The sequence below is a fragment of the Rutidosis leptorrhynchoides genome, chromosome 4 (assembly GCF_046630445.1).
Source record: "Rutidosis leptorrhynchoides isolate AG116_Rl617_1_P2 chromosome 4, CSIRO_AGI_Rlap_v1, whole genome shotgun sequence".
NCBI classification, from domain to species: Eukaryota; Viridiplantae; Streptophyta; class Magnoliopsida; order Asterales; family Asteraceae; genus Rutidosis; species Rutidosis leptorrhynchoides.
In genome coordinates, this window is record NC_092336.1 from 365,817,427 (window position 1) to 365,834,312 (window position 16,886).

A 16,886-nucleotide genomic window follows, 5' to 3' on the forward strand; every position below is an offset into this window, starting at 1 on the left:
ATAACAATCTTATTTCAAGTGATGATCTTACTTGAACTTGTTTTCGTGTCATGATTCTGCTTCAAGAACTTCGAGCCATCCAAGGATCCGTTGAAGCTAGATCCATTTTTCTCTTTTCCAGTAGGTTTATCCAAGGAACTTAAGGTAGTAATGATGTTCATAACATCATTCGATTCATACATATAAAGCTATCTTATTCGAAGTTTTAAACTTGTAATCACTAGAACATAGTTTAGTTAATTCTAAACTTGTTCGCAAACAAAAGTTAATCCTTCTAACTTGACTTTTAAAATCAACTAAACACATGTTCTATATCTATATGATATGCTAACTTAATGATTTAAAACCTGGAAACACGAAAAACACCGTAAAACCGGATTTACGCCGTCGTAGTAACACCGCGGGCTGTTTTGGGTTAGTTAATTAAAAACTATGATAAACTTTGATTTAAAAGTTGTTATTCTGAGAAAATGATTTTTATTATGAACATGAAACTATATCCAAAAATTATGGTTAAACTCAAAGTGGAAGTATGTTTTCTAAAATGGTCATCTAGACGTCGTTCTTTCGACTGAAATGACTACCTTTACAAAAACGACTTGTAACTTATTTTTCCGACAATAAACCTATACTTTTTCTGTTTAGATTTATAAAATAGAGTTCAATATGAAACCATAGCAATTTGATTCACTCAAAACGGATTTAAAATGAAGAAGTTATGGGTAAAACAAGATTGGATAATTTTTCTCATTTTAGCTACGTGAAAATTGGTAACAAATCTATTCCAACCATAACTTAATCAACTTGTATTGTATATTATGTAATCTTGAGATACCATAGACACGTATACAATGTTTCAACCTATCATGTCGACACATCTATATATATTTCGGAACAACTATAGACACTCTATATGTGAATGTTGGAGTTAGCTATACAGGGTTGAGGTTGATTCCAAAATATATATAGTTTGAGTTGTGATCAATACTGAGATACGTATACACTGGGTCGTGGATTGATTCAAGATAATATTTATCGATTTATTTCTGTACATCTAACTGTGGACAACTAGTTGTAGGTTACTAACGAGGACAGCTGACTTAATAAACTTAAAACATCAAAATATATTAAAAGTGTTGTAAATATATTTTAAACATACTTTGATATATATGTATATATTGTTATAGGTTCGTGAATCAACCAGTGGCCAAGTCTTACTTCCCGACAAAGTAAAAATCTGTGAAAGTGAGTTATAGTCCCACTTTTAAAATCTAATATTTTTGGGATGAGAATACATGCAGGTTTTATAAATGATTTACAAAATAGACACAAGTACGTGAAACTACATTCTATGGTTGAATTATCGAAATCGAATATGCCCCTTTTTATTAAGTCTGGTAATCTAAGAATTAGGGAACAGACACCCTAATTGACGCGAATCCTAAAGATAGATCTATTGGGCCTAACAAACCCCATCCAAAGAACCGGATGCTTTAGTACTTCGAAATTTATATCATATCCGAAGGGTGTCCCGGAATGATGGGGATATTCTTATATATGCATCTTGTTAATGTCGGTTACCAGGTGTTCACCATATGAATGATTTTTATCTCTATGTATGGGATGTGTATTGAAATATGAAATCTTGTGGTCTATTATTATGATTTGATATATATAGGTTAAACCTATAACTCACCAACATTTTTGTTGACGTTTTAAGCATGTTTATTCTCAGGTGATTATTAAGAGCTTCCGCTGTCGCATACTTTGACCAAGGACGAGATTTGGAGTCCATGCTTGTATGATATTGTGTAAAAACTGCATTCAAGAAACTTATTTTGTTGTAACATATTTGTATTGTAAACCATTATGTAATGGTCGTGTGTAAACAGGATATTTTAGATTATCATTATTTGATAATCTACGTAAAGCTTTTTAAACCTTTATTGATGAAATAAAGGTTATGGTTTGTTTTAAAATGAATGCAGTCTTTGAAAAACGTCTCATATAGAGGTCAAAACCTCGCAACGAAATCAATTAATATGGAACGTTTTTAATCAATAAGAACGGGACATTTCAGTTGGTATCCGAGCGTTGGTCTTAGAGAACCAGAAAATTTGCATTAGTGTGTCTTATCGAGTTTGTTAGGATGCATTAGTGATTCTGGACTTCGACCGTGTTTTCTTTAAAAATGATTGCTTAACATTTTTGTTGGAAACTATATATTTTTAACATATGAATATTATGTGATATATTAATCTCTTAACGTGTTTGATATTATGTGATAGATGTCTACCTCTAGAACAAGTCCCATTGACTCACCTAATAATAATGAAGAGTCAAATGTAAATTGGAATGATTCGTGGACTGATTCACAAGTTCCCGAAGATGAACCGGAAGAAGAGTCGGAACCGGAAGAAGAATCGGAACCGGAAGAAGAATCGGAACCAGATGAAGAAATAGAACCGGTGGGGGAAATAATAAAACGGTTAAGTAAAAGAAAATCCTCAACCAACCGACCAAGGTTAATTATGGTCAATGGTGTTTCCGCCAAAGCACTTCGTATACCACAAGGAGACGGTGAGCCACTGATCATCTACGGAGAGAGATGTACCTCGAAGCTGAACCTCATTATGTAATGACCCGGACTTTTTCGATCAATCTATACTTATAAGATTAATATTTACATAAATTAAACCTTACCAACATGATAAGCAATCCAAATTGTCGAAACTTATGTTTTCGAAAAGAGTTTTACACAACGTTTGACCGTCTAGTTTGACCGATGATATCACGAACTATATAATATATGATAATTATACGTTTGTGTATATATATGTATATATACATATTTAACATGATTTATGGATGTTTTAATATCTCAATTTGTATTAATAACAATAAGTTATAAGTATATTTTGAAACTACTAACTTAAGTTTTCAAAACAATAACCATGCGTAACGTTTTTTTTGATATAAATACTTATGACCTATAATGTTTATACATATATCGTATATATAATGTATTTAATCACTTTTTAAGGACTTAAATACATAAAACAATATAAGTGTATTCACAAAAGATAGCTATATTTGAATTCTCATTCCATTTTTCACAAGATTTCTATACGTATATCTAGAGTATATGTACTCGTATCATACCTAGCTTCTATACGTATTTACTATTAGTATATACACATAAAATCACCACCTAACTAGCCATTATTACTGCCCTAGATGAGAGGTAATTAGAGTTTGGATGCATGCATGAATTATTACACAAAAATACAACAAAGATCATGTCTTTGTTCCTCATCATTCACGCCACCACCACCACCTTAAGTACTCCATCCATCTTCAACTTTGCTACATCATTTTGCTAGTTAGGAACACCCTTTCATAACCCTTAAACACCTTAACCATCTCAGCCTATCACCATGAAAATCTAGCTTCAAGAACATCACTTAAACACCATAAGAAAACCCTTACAAAAACACTTCAAGAATCCTTCTAAGAACACAAGTTTACTTCCAATCTTTCATCCAACTCCACCACTCTTTTAGTTCTAGGTTTTTACTCCTATTTTACAGCAATCTTGTCCAAGTAACTTGAGGTAGTAACTTTGTTCATAACCTTATTCGATTCATATATATATAGCTATCTTATTTTATGGTATACAATTTTAACAACAAGAACATAGTTTGAATGATTTCAAACTTGTTTGCAAACTAAATAGATCCTTCTAACTTAACTTTTAAAATACTTCAAGACCTGTAATATATCATAAATATATGCTAACTTAACAAGGTAAAACTTGGTTTTTCAAAGAACACCTTAAAAACTGAATTTACGACGTCGGAGTGCAACCGGGGGCTGTTTTGGGTTGGATAATTAAAAACCATCTTGAACTTTGAATTGGAGGTTTATATTCTGGAAAAATGATATTTCTTATGAATATATTAACACATAAAAATTTCATGATTTAACTGAAAGTATAAGTATTTTTAGAAAAATAATCATTTAAGGTTGTTTACATGATGGAAAATGATTAACTTCATAAGTTTCACCAAAGTTTGACCTATGACCTGTGATTTCGAATACAAACTAAGGTATTTACAGTTCATATTCTTAAAGAGGGACTCGATCCAAGGAAGTGGCAAGTTGAACCAACGAAAACGGAGTTGTAACGAAGAAACTATGACCAAAACAAAATCGGATATCCAAAACTAGTTTAGCCACGAAAATAATTGGAGAAAAATTAAATAAATCACATCTTTCTAAAATAACATGATATTTTATATATATGTACTCATAATTTAATTTTATATATTTCAGGATCACCCGTAAACAATACGAGAAGATTAATCATAAGATCCCATGATTGTACGCAACACGTCATTTGACAACACCGGTACTTTATGTACGCAACACGTCATTTGACAACACCGGTACCGTGAGTCAAGATTAATCCCGACCAATACGAATACGATGGGGTTTTATTTATTTCGAGGGGGGGTTTTATTTATTTATTAAACACCTAAATATGAACTATTAAAATTGAATTGCTAACTACGGACTAAGAAGACATTAAAAGTATTATAAGTATATATATGTGACGATTGTTTAAAATGAAAATATATTGATATATTATATATGGATAGGTTCGTGATATCAATCGGAGACCAAGTCAAAATATATATATCTTCAGGGCAAAAGTGAGTATATAGTCCCACTTTTAAACTCTAAGTATTTCGGGATGAGAATACATGTATTTTATGTTTTACGTTATGGACACAAGTAACTGAAAAATATATTCTACGTTGAGTTGTACCACTGGCATACTTCCCTGTAGCTTGGTAACTATTATTTACAGCGGTATTGTAAACGCGAATCCTGTTGATAGATCTATCGGGCCTGACAACCCCAATCGGACTGGACGACCAGTATTCAACGGTTGCACAGTACTTCGTTTCATGACTACACTTGGTACGGTGTAGTAAGATTTCATAATAAAGGGAATATGCGATGTGATTAAATGTTAAGTATGGTTACCAAGTGCTCAACCACTTAGAATATTTTTATTAAAATGTTTACATATGAAATCTTGTGGTCTATATTTATACCGCTGCCGGCATTAAACCTATATCTCACCAACTTTATGTTGACGTTTTAAACATGTCTATTCTCAGGTGATAACTAAAAGCTTCCGCTGCAACATGTTGAATTTAAGCAAGATCTTGAGTATGCATATTTGTGTCAAAAATAAAACTGCATATCCGAGGAATTGTAATGTAAAATATGCTAGAAATCGTATTGTTATCATCACATGTAAAGTTTGTAAGTCTAAGATTATCGCTAAACGATAATCATCTTTATATTGTCTAAAGCTTGTATTAACATAAGAGTTATGGTTTGTAATGTAAAATAAATGCAGTTGTTCTTTTAAAAATGTCGCATATAGAGGTCAATACCTCGCAATGAAATCATACGTTATCTAACTCGTTCTTATGGTTAAGGACGGGTTATGACACATTAGTTGCGTGAAAGCGCAAAAGATTATGAAGAAAGGATGTCTTGCCGTGCTAGCGCATGTGAAAACGGTAGAAACCGAGGTGAAGAGCGTGAACGACGTTTAAATTGTGAACGAATTTTCCGATGTCTTTCCTGAAGAATTTCCTGGATTACCGCCGCCGAGAGCAGTAGAGTTTCAGATCGACTTAGTGCCAGGAGCTGCACCTGTAGCTCGCGCACCTTATAGACTCGCACCTTCCGAGATGCAAGAATTACAGGGTCAACTACAAGAGCTGTTAGACTGTGGATTTATCCAACCAAGTTTCTCGCCTTGGGGCGCACCTGTGTTGTTTGTGAAGAAGAAGGATGGATCCTTCTGTATGTGTATCGACTACCGTGAACTCAACAAATTGACGATCAAGAATCGGTATCCTCTTCCACGAATTGAAGATCTTTTTGACCAACTACAAGGATCGAGCGTTTACTCTAAGATTGATTTGCGATCCGGATATCACCAGCTGAAGGTGAAGGAAAGTGATGTGATGAAAAGTGCATTCAGAACTCATTATGGTCATTATGAGTTTCTCGTGATGCCATTCGGATTAACTAACGCACCTGTCGTGTTCATGGACCTTATGAATCGTGTCTGCAAGCCATACCTGGATAAGTTCGTTATCGTCTTCATAGATGATATCCTCATCTACTCTAAGAGCAAAGAAGAGCATGAGCAACACCTCCGACTAGTACTTGAACTCTTGAGACAAGAGCAACTTTACGCCAAATTCTCCAAGTGTGAATTTTGGTTGAAGGAAGTTCAATTTCTGGGTCATGTTGTGAGTGACCAGGGTATCAAAGTTGATCCCGCCAAGATTGAAGCTATCAGCAAGTGGGAGACCCCCACTACTCTGACTCATATTCGCTAATTCCTAGGTCTCGCCGGTTACTACCGAAGGTTCATTGAAGGATTTTCTCTGATTGCGCGTCCTTTGACCGCGCTGACTCACAAGGGTAAGAAGTTCATTTGGAAACCCGCACACGAATCATCATTTCAAACTTTGAAGAAGAAGTTAACCACTGCACCTATCCTATATCTTCCTGAGGGCAGTGACGACTTTGTTGTTTATTGTGATGCATCGAAGAGTGGTTTTGGTTGTGTACTGATGCAACGATCAAAAGTTATTGCCTATGCCTCCCACCAATTTAAGATTCATGAGCGGAACTACACTACTCACGATCTTGAACTTGGAGCCGTTGTCTTTGCGCTCAAATTGTGGAGACACTATCTTTATGGAACTAAGAGCACTATCTTCACCGATCACAAGAGTCTCCAGCACATCTTTGATCAGAAGCAACTGAATATGAGACAGCGTTGACGGATTGAGACGCTCAACGACTACAATTGTGAACTTCGTTATCATCCTGGCAAGGCCAATGTTGTAGCTGACGCTTTGAGCCGAAAGGAGAGGATGGCACCTCTTCGTGTTAGGGCTCTGAACATCACCATTCATTCGAACCTCAACAGCCAGATCAGAGTAGCCCAAGATGAGGCTCTCAAGAAGGAGAATATAACTCATGAACATTTGAACATACTTGTCTCTCGATTCGAGGTTAGGGAGTCTGGACTCCGATGTTATGCTGGAAGAATTTGGGTACCTCTTTATGGAGATCTACGGAACCTTATACTTGATGAAGCACACAAATCGAGATATTCGATTCATCCTGGAGTGGGCAAAATGTACCACGACCTTAAAAAATAGTATTGGTGGCCGAATCTTAAGAAGGACGTTGCGACTTATGTTGGTAAGTGTTTGACTTGCTCGAAGGTTAAAGCCGAGCATCAGAGACCTTCTGGGTTACTTCAACAACTGAAAATCCCACAATGGAAGTGGGAAAGGATCACAATGGATTTCATCACCAAGCTACCAAAGACGGTGGGCGGATACGATACCATCTGGGTTATTGTTGACTGCCTTACTAAATCTGCACACTTCCTAGCGATGAAGGAAATGGATACGATGGAGAGACTTGCTCAATTATACATCAAGGAGGTTGTATCTCGTCATGGTATACCTGTATCGATCATCTCAGATCGTGATCCCCGTTTTGCTTCCAGATTTTGGCGTTCTTTACAAGAAGCCATGGGAACTCGTCTCGACATGAGTACTGCTTATCACCCACAGACCGACGGGCAAAGTGAATGAACCATTCAGACTTTGGAGGACATGTTGCGTGCATGTGTTATTGATTTCGGAAAGTCCTGGGAAAGGCATTTTCCATTAGCCGAATTCTCGTACAACAACAGTTATCACTAGAGCATTATTGCTGCACCTTTTGAAGCATTGTATGGTCGCAAGTGCCAATCTCCTATTTGTTGGGCCGAAGTAGGCAAAAAGCAAATCACCGGACCCGAGGTAGTCCATGAAACAACGGAGAAGATTGCTCAGATTCAAGCTAGACTTAAGACGGCCCGCGATCGCCAAAAGAGTTATGCAGACCTCAAACGTAAAGACTTTGAATTCAACGTCGGTGACCGTGTAATGTTGAAGGTTGCACCTTGGAAAGGTGTGATTCATTTTGGAAAATGTGGAAAGTTGAACCCACGATACATTGGTCCTTTCGAAATCTTGGAACGTGTTGGACCCGTTGCTTACCGTTTGGATCTTCCAGCTCAATTGAGCTCAGTTCATCCTACCTTCCACGTGTCAAACTTGAAGAAGTGTCTTGCTGCATCTGAACTTATCATACCACTTGAGGAACTTACGATTGACGACAAACTCCACTTTGTGGAAGAACCAGTTGAGATTATGGACCGTGAGGTCAAGACTTTGAAACGCAACAAGATTCCGATCGTTCGAGTACGATGGAATGCCAAACGAGGACCTGAGTTTACCTGGGAGCGAGAGGATCAAATGATGCAGAAGTATCCTCACCTTTTCCCGACTCCTCCATCTACCTCAGCTTAAAATTTCGGGACGAAATTTTCTTTAACAGGTGGGTAATGTAACGACCCTGGATTTTCTAACATTTATTTATTAATAATTGGTATTATTAATACTTGTGATTAAACGAATGTATGTTATTACATTTACATGTTGCCATGATTGCCCGTACTTGACTTTAATTGCCCGAAACGTCTTTGTGACACACGAAACTTTCACGAATAATATTTTTAGAATATTATTTACATTCATGATTGATATTATTAATCATTTTAATTAACTAAGGTTATTAGTAAATTACTTGGGCTTTTATTGGACTTACTTGTTAATTACATACATACTTGGGCTTTTTAATTGTGCATGGGCTTAGAAGCCCACCCTACCCATATTAATGGACTTAATTAGCCCAACACTCATGTAAGTATCATTTTAGAATGGAACTAGCTAGTTTTGTGCTTAAGGAATATAGTTACACCATAATCCCCATGAAGCTACCTCTTGTAACCACCTTTTAAGACTTTACTTGCAAATAACTAGTGAACAAACTCCTCCTCCCTCCCCCACTTGGAAACCGTCGGTTTGGGCAAGCAATAAGGGGGTTTTGTTTTTCTAATTTTCATTACATCTTACTTCCATTCACTCACTCTCAAAACACACACATACTTTCTCTCAAACATTTTCTTCCTTTTTCTCTCATTTTGTAAGTAACATGAACAAATACTTCTCTTCTTTTTCCTTTGTAAAAACCGATTTCTACATGAACATCATCATCATTCTTTTGTTTATTGCTACTAGTCTTTGATTATGATTTACTTACTTGTTGTTGTAGTTACTACTTCTAGTTAATTAAGAATCAAACACCTTAGTTTGATTCTTCATATCAACTTGTTCTTACAAGGCATACAAGAACATAAACTTACTAGTTTATGATTCTACCTTTATTGTTTTAAAAGATTTAAGGTTCATGTGTTGTAAATCATACTTGTAATTCATGTTTGTAAACTTAAGGTTTACATTCTTAAAGATCAAACTTTGGTTTGAATCTTTAAAGTATGAACAACCCATGAACTAGTTACTTGTTTACTTAGTTTACTTCTTTATATTATGCACTTTGATTTCATCTTTGTTGGTCTAAATGGTCAAGTATTACAAGTTAGTCTTGATCTCATACTTTCTTGAACTAAAGTTAACTTTAAAAGTTCAAGAACATGTAAGTAAGCTTTCTTTAATTATAACTTTGTACACTTATGTTAGATCTAGACTTTTGAGTCTTGGATCTTCAAGATCAAACTAAGAACTATGTTCTACATCTTAAGATCTTGTTTAGTTAGTTTATTTTCAAGTTTATAGTTCTACATTACTTTTATATTTCATGTATGTGTTAAATCTAAGACTTTGATGTAACTTTGGTTCATCAAAACACTTGCAACACTTGATTGTGTTGTGCTACACATCTTAGACTTGCACTTGGGTTATGATGGTCAAAACTTGGTAAAGATGATGTAAACCCATCAACGAGTTGTACACTTGAAGCTATATGCATCAAGGATGAGAACCGTGATAAGCATCGAGTACCAAAAACCCACCGGAACCCATTCTTTTTCTGTTTTCTGTTTTCTGTTTTCTGGTTTCTGTAACTGACCATTACACCTGGGCTAATGTAACCTTGATTTTCAGATAGATCAGTTCGTTTAGATAACTTTTCATTTAAGACTCATCTTAATCCGAGTTACGGTTTAGGATTTATGGCCTTCCGAGTGTCACTATGTCCTTTTAACGTTGTGCTGAAAATTCTGACCTACTCGCACTTAGACCGTCGCCACGGTCAAACGAAGACGAGTTTGCTTCTGGGATTTTTACCACAACTAAAGGACTCATATACGGAGCCATGGCTACTGGTCTCACCTTATTTTAGTAGGTATAGAGGCCGTGGTGACTGACCGAACTCAGCCTTTGTTTTAAACTACTTTCATGAATGAAACTTACTTTACACCTTTTGTTAAATGATGAATGATGATGACCCTTAAGACCTTATTTACATAATTTTAAACCTATTTGGACAATTTACTGACTTAGTACTATTTGACTTAGGTTGAGGACTTTCCGGACCTACACACTTGCTTATTTCCCGAGTCATACTTTACCGCTACTTTATCATTGTGAGTTATAGCATCCCTTTTTACTTTAACTATTTTGGAAACTAAAAATACATGCGCATTTTACGTTTTACATACTAGGCACGAGTACTTAAACTTTATGTATGTGTGGGTTATACAACGGCATAAACATTCCCTTTAGCTCGGTAACGTTTAGTCATTGGTTTTTGAACCGGTGAACGCGAATCTTAGATATGGATCCGTAGGGTTTGACATCCCCACTCGGGCTAGTAGCGCTAGCATTTAACGAGTGTTTAATACTTCGTAAACATACGCACTTTCCAAGTGTACTTTCAGGGGGTATAAAAGTTAAGTTAGTTACCAAGTGCCCACGGTTAACATATACTTTATCATACTGTTTTGAAACGCTCTTTGTAGCACTGAAATCTCGTGGCCTACCTTACATACTGTTATACTTAAACTATAGCTCACCAACCTTTGTGTTGACGTTTTTAAGTATGTTTTTCTCAGGTGCTTAAGGTTGCTTCCGCTGTATACTAGTCTTGCTATAGACACCCGCTGCTCTAGAGTTATCACCGCATGAACTGTTTATCTGCATTCATAACTTTAATACTTTTGAACAATGATTTGTAACGACCTAAGGTTCACGTACTACTATTATTTGCTTCTGTTCATTGAAGCATACTTTTGATTGTAAAACATTTGACGTTGGTTATGACATCACCTTTTATCATGAATGCAACTTGTTTTGAAAACGCATATAGTGTTTGACCTTGTAATGATCCTGTTGTTGATGATTCGTACACGATGGTTTTGTACGGGGCATCACAACACCGACCTATATGACCAATCTCCTCACCAATCATTGCCCACGAACTCTCGCGAGCTCAATTCACCATAAAACCGACGCTCACTTTCCTCCGTTGGCATCATTCAAGCAACAACTAACGCCAACATAACTCGTACCTCGTATGCCAAGAACACCGCTACCCGCAGGGTAGACTTTTCCCACTATCAAATTCTTTCTACCCGTTACCACTACAAAATCATCCGGCTAACGGTAAACACATGCTCACACTCCTGGAAGAGAGTGACTACTACTCCAACAATGAATGCTTACCGTCTTGCATCCTGTAACACGTACGTCATCGAACCTTTCTTTAGCACTTAGCATATAAAGATTTCGGTTCGTCCTTCGCCACGTCATACCAATCATCCATTAGCACGAACGCAAGCATCCCTCTTATAGTCGTCCGATTGCTAAAGCTTGTAAAATTTCCACTTAGTCACTCAAGTTTATAAGGGTTTCACTCCGGTACCCTAAGTACAATGTAACCGCAACACCATCGGAGTCGAATACCGCGCTAGTAGGTATGAAAGAGGCACCTAACATCGTGTCTCGTAGACTTCATTACTAACATACATCGAGACCCAGAACACTCAATCTCAAGGGTTCTATCCACCCGTCGAACCTCATGGTTCATCAACTTCAACACAAAAGCAAACACGAGCTAACAACTGAACACCAAGGCCCATACCCGTGGCTTGGTAGAATCATTTACCCCATCACTAAGAAATGCTTGGTTGCACCAAGTCTTACGCCCTCGTCTATCAATACAACGTCATCATAGGGTGTTTCCATTAGGAATGTCACCCATATCAATACTACGTATTACCGCCATGCATCCCCCCAGGGCGCATTTCCACGAGTCAACGACTCAAGCGCTACCCCGGTGCACTATCATCAAAACCACCAACAAACCGAATCTTCACCGAGTTCACTAACCCCGCACCCTTATGAGTACCTTTGAAAAATACGTTCACTTGAGACTAATTAGATCTCGTAACAAAGTTTAAGTCTCTAATACATACACGAATCCATCGGCACACAATAAACAATAATAAGGCATATTTGTACCAAAGACGAAAATACCTGAAACATCATCGTTGGACCCTTGCGCTTCACTGATCATCAGATAGTCACGCTCTAACCTCCTAACCCGATCGACAAACGATTCGGAACACTCCGACTTTCAATGTCCCTTCTTTTGGCAAATAAAGCACTTGATTGTGCTTAAAGGTACACTCGTACAATCCCGTGCCAAATGACCTCGTCCTCCACACCTAAAACACGTAGGCCCATAACTTCCCTTACTCCTCTTCTTCACTTTTTAACACCTTCGGGCGTACTTCTCGCCCTTTTACTAGGAGCACCTCTTAATTCGAACTTTCTCTTACCCAAAGAGTGATTAGCAGTTTCTGGAGCATGAGATTCAATCCCCATAGTTACTCCTTCGTCGTCGTCACCTTGAGGTTTAGGAAACCTCTTTTCTAACTCCTCCTTCACGACCTTAGTCACTTGGTCTCGGACCATCTCGGTCACTATTCCCTCGAACGATTCTTGGAGAACTTGTTTAACCTTGTCGGCAAAAGTCAAGATATAGCGTTCGAACTCTGCCTCAATCCTTAATGTTAACTCATCCTTCCCATCATGAATAGGCCCGTCCGTTCCATATCCCTTTTCCTTCTTCATTCTAAAGAATGCAATCGATTAAGCAACGAACGAGTACAATCATACGTACAATCCCAACCCATCTTGCTCGGCAATCATCTTACATCACTTGTCAAATACGATTTGCACCCGTAAAAATGGTAGCTAATCATTATTACGCGTACACGCCGTATCCACTCGTTAGTACCACGACCGCTTTGCACGATGATATAACCCAACACAAACACAAAATATATTAATAATATCCGCATATTAATATAAACGTTAGTCCACCCATAAACTGGGACACAAACCGAATTCCCGTTCCGACCCGTAATCCTACATGTCCCGCACAAATAATCACACACAAAAGTCTAAGTCTAGGCACCTATCTCAAGTCACCTAAATCCCTTAGACCATGCTATGATACCACTTGTTACAACCCAAACCAATAACCAACCGATTACGTAAAACAAATTTTTTTTTATTTCGAAAGAGTGCGCCATGCGCACCACCTCAGGGTGCGCGGCGCGCACAGGCCCATTTCAGTTCTGTCCGTTTTTGTCAATTTTCAAATAAAGATCTCCCACTTCCCTACATATTTAGATGAAACGCGTTTCACAACATGATATAATAGTTAAAACTCACATGATTCAATAATAAAATAAGTTTTACAAAACCGGGCCCACATATGCTGTAATACGAGTTTCGTACAAAAGTTTGAGTTTCGACCACACTAGTTTAAATTCCAAACGACACTATGAGCATGGTGTTTGGGGTTAAACTACCCAAATCTCGGTCAAACTTCAAAAGCTATAACATTCAAAAGCGTCCCCTAACAAACAAGCGGGATTTCTAATCCATACGAATGCCCTTACCCTTGTCTCCGCCAAAACCTATAAAATGATAAACAACGAGAGGGTAAGCAAAGCTTAGTGAGTGCAACAATTATACATACACATATATAACCCATCTACTTGCAATCGCACTCACTAAATACCTCATACGAAAATGTAACTCAATAGCATGCCGTCATACTCATAATGCTAACAACTCGTACAATATCACAACACCACATTAGCATATACTCAACACAATATATATATATATACATATATATACAGCATGCTTATACAATATCCAAGAACATAATATGGTTAACCATAAAGCTATGGTGCTACCGGCACGTGGTTCACACCATACGCATTTGAGTCTCACTCTTTTATAGTGCTACCGGCACGTGGTTCACACTTTGGCGCTACCGACACGTGGTTCACGCCTCATTTTATAGTGCTACCGGCACGTGGTTCACACTTGATGCTACCGGCACGTGGTTTACATCCTAATTTTATAGTGCTACCGGCACGTGGTTCACACTTGATGCTACCGGCACGTGGTTCACATCCAAATTTTATAGTGCTACCTGTACGTGGTTCACACTTGATGCTACCGGCACGTGGTTCACATCATAATACCCGTCACATACATGTTATGGTACTACCGGCACGTGGTTCATACCATAACATTCACAAATAAATACGCCATATATATGTACGCATAATTATTCCACTCACCTCGATTACTTGAAAAGCAAATCCGCTTGAGCTCCTAATCCTCCAAATGTAAATCACCTAAGTAATTTACAAGCAAATAAGCTAAACACTCTAGCTTATACCCAAAACACCATTTAGTGCAATATAGACCCTTTTGCACTTACTTTACTTTGACCAAGTCAAAACTCACCCGAAAATCCCCATAATCATAATCGACTAGTGATTATGTTCCAACAACTCGTTTTACTCAAGGTTTCATCAACAAAACACCTTACTTACATCATTTAACACAAAACTCATTTTGACCTATTCTCAAGTCAAAACACCCATTTGGCAAGCTCACACAATTAATCACTTATAACCTAAGTTAACTAGTGATTTTAATACCCGAACGTGATTATCAACTAATCAATTTCACTAACCAACCCAAACCAACCAACAATGGTCATTAACACCACTTACTAGTTCAATCACCCAATTATCAACTAGTGGGTTTACTTCAAGAACACCCATTTCAAAAACCCCAATTATGAACATCAATTATACTATGAAAACTTGGAGTTAGAACTTACCAATACTATCACAACATAGCCGTGAACGAGATGAACAACTTTAACTCTTGCAACTTCGATTGATTCAAGCTCCTTCTTCTCCAAATGAAGCTTTCTCTCACTAAACTCTATTTTCTCACTCTAGGGTTTGAGAGTGTGTGGAAGAGATGAAGAATGAGAACCAAATGAGATTGGATCAGGTTTTGTGGCCTCAAACCGTGCAACAAGTGAAAAGACCAAACTACCCTTCATTTAAATAAAAAATAGAAAAACTGGAAATCTATCGCAGGGACAGTGCACGGCGCGCACCATTACCTCTGCGCGGCGCGCACGCAGGCCTGAGCAGGTTCTGACTTTTCTTCAATTACGCAAAACTTCACACACTTTAAGTACATCATATATACTCCATGTACAATAAATAATTGGGTCTTACATGATGGTCTTGGGTTTGGGAGGGGACAAGTGGGGGACAACTTTTGCTTTTTGGTTAATGGTGGTCTAAAGTTGGTGCTTATGTTGGGATCCCATGCAACATTAGTGATAATGGTTAACAAAAATGCTAGTATGTTAGCTCTTATAAATGGGCATTTGTCTTACATATAAATGGGTCATAATCCATTAATAATTGAGCTAATTAAATAGTCCACTAGCTAGAGTAGGGTGGGCTAAAATCCAACAAGGTAGAAAGTCCAACAAGACTAACTAGTAAGCATAAGTAAATTACTAAGCGAAATTAAGCATCCAAAAACCCAAGTAATTGTTATTAGGAAATAACAATTAGTATTACGTAGTCATAATATTCCAATTATGACCAAAGTTAAACGTGTACCAAGTACATAGCTCGTTTCAAACGTCAAGTGACACCAACGGTTGTAAAAACATTCGAGGATCAAGTTAAGTGATTGCACACTTAATAGCACGTTGTAAGATATTAACGAAAGTAATTAGCATGAAATAAGATCCCAGAGCATCATATAGCTCAGTACGCACAATTACGCAGTTTCATGAAAACAACAAGCACAAAAGTAAGTCGAAAAAGCTGGGTCGTTACATTACCCACTTGTTAAAGAAAATTTCTTCCCGAAATTTTGAGGAGTGACCAACAATGGTACCGTATTTGAATAAGAAGGAGCGTATCAAAGTTCTGAGAGACTCGTGGGGTCAGAAGTGAGTTATTTACCTTGAAAGGTACTTGGGCGTATAAAAGTAAGAATATGTATATGCCATTAATTAAGTCTCCTGTCCTAAGAGATCAACAAATTGGTTTCGTTTCTGGTTATCATGAGTATGTCATCTGAATATACACCCATAAAGGAAAGATGATGTTTCTAGCCTTATAGGCATCTTCAGTAAGCTGGATGCATGAAATGCATCATGAATGCTACCAAACTCATCTAAAACATTGAGCACTCATGTCGTGATATAAAGCTGACAGATAGAATAGGAAACATGGTGATCACAATATACTGCGTGTGAACTTATCCTTGGATGGAATGAAAGCACAGTTCCACAATGTAACTTTATCCTTTCAATTACATGTTTGAATTTAGGGTTAACATTAACTAGAACAACATATAGTTGCAACCAACGAAGGAAGGTATATATAGAGTAACTACATCAGTGTTATAGACGTTTTAAGCAGTCTCTTCCAAGAGGATAACAAGATTCATAGATTCCTAAAGTATTTTACATTACATTTCCGAAAGAAAATTGCACGTAAGGTG